Here is a 1,663-nt window from a genome sequence, read left to right on the forward strand (position 1 = left end):
ATTTGGGAAACTGCTTGCTTCTGCGGAATTTTTGTTAGTGGGAAGGCTATTTTCTTTCGATATCTTTGGCTGACATCTGTATCTCTGGCTGAAAACTTTCTTGCATGTGATTTATTAACGTTTAGGTAATACTAACAAGTATTGGTAGGCAGAAGATTGAATTCGCAAACCTTTATGTAGAAGTCAAGATTGATGCAAAATGGGTGGTAGAAAAACTGTTTAGGAAACGGAGGGTTTCATGGAAATCGGTTTACCAACAAAAGAGAGGAAGCAGCTTGAAATGAAGAACATGAACTCTCAGCTGCAGCATCAAAACTTGGGACAGGAGAATTGTACAGGTGCATGAATAATGTTGATATGGATTCCATTGGATTCAGACTTACTGATTAAGAGCTTCTCTGCCAGGCTGTAAAGTTTTCATGCTCGTGTGTTATGGAATGCATGATTGTTGTTGAAGAAATAAGAGTGAGAGTAGCTTGTGATTTTAAATTAATTTGTAATTGGTGTGGCTATGAATTTTCATATTTCTCCTCCAAAAAAAATTGACAATGGTACCAATGAAAGCAATTTTACATTAGCATATGCTCCGAGATGCCTTGGACAGGGCAGGGAAGGATGTAATTTATTGTGTGGTTTTCTGAACATGCCTCCACCTTGTGCAAGGTTTGAAAAAATAAATAAAGAAATGTCTGATGCTGTATGCGATATTGCCAAAGTTTCTATAAAGAAAGCAGTGGAAGAATTGGCGGAAATAAACCAAAAAGAAATAGGTCCTGGGGTAGAAATTGATGACAGTTAATCTCCTACAAATGTTACTGACTTCTGTGTGTCTGTAGATGGTACCTGGATGAAAAGGGATCACACATCTCTGTATGGAGTTGTATCTGTTCTTTGTATTGACTCAGGTAAAGTTTTTGGTGTAGAAATTATGTCTAAATACTGCCACCAGTGTGCAACAAGGAAAATGTCCAACAATGAAGAAAGTGAGAAACTGTGGCAAGAAAAGCATGAAGTAGCATGCTTTAAAAATTATAGTGGCTCAAGTGCGGGCATGGAGGCTGCTGCAGTTCTGAGGATGTTTCCAGATCTGAGGACTAGTATGGTGATAGGTATACTAAATACATTGGTGATGGGGACGATTCTTCCTTGAAAGCTGTAACAGATAAAAAATCTGTACAATACAACAATAGGAAAGTTGGAATGTGTTGGCCACATCCAAAAGATGCTTGGTGGTAGGTGTCGTCGTTGCTGAAAGAGAAGGTGAAGTACTTGAGGATGGAAAACCACTAGGAGGAAAAGACAGGCTTACTCTGCAAGAAATTGATTCTCTTCAGTTATTTGATGGGAGAGCTGTCAGGAGAAACACACACAATTTAGATGCACTGAGGCTTGCTGTGTGGGCAGTTTTTTTCCGCAAATTATCCACTGACCAAACATCAATCACTATCTGTGTCTGAAAGACTATTGTCGTAAGTTCAACAACAGAAATGAGACGTATTCACATAAACACTCATTACCAGAACCTGTTATGAATGCAATTAAGCCCACATTCAGGTTTCTCACAAACCCTGATTTATTGAGGAAGTGTCTTCACAGAAAGAGACAAAATGCAAATGAAAGCCTCAATAATTTAATTTGGATTAGATGCTCAAAAAGGATATTC

Source organism: Schistocerca serialis, chromosome 3 (assembly GCF_023864345.2).
Source record: "Schistocerca serialis cubense isolate TAMUIC-IGC-003099 chromosome 3, iqSchSeri2.2, whole genome shotgun sequence".
NCBI lineage: Eukaryota > Metazoa > Arthropoda > Insecta > Orthoptera > Acrididae > Schistocerca > Schistocerca serialis.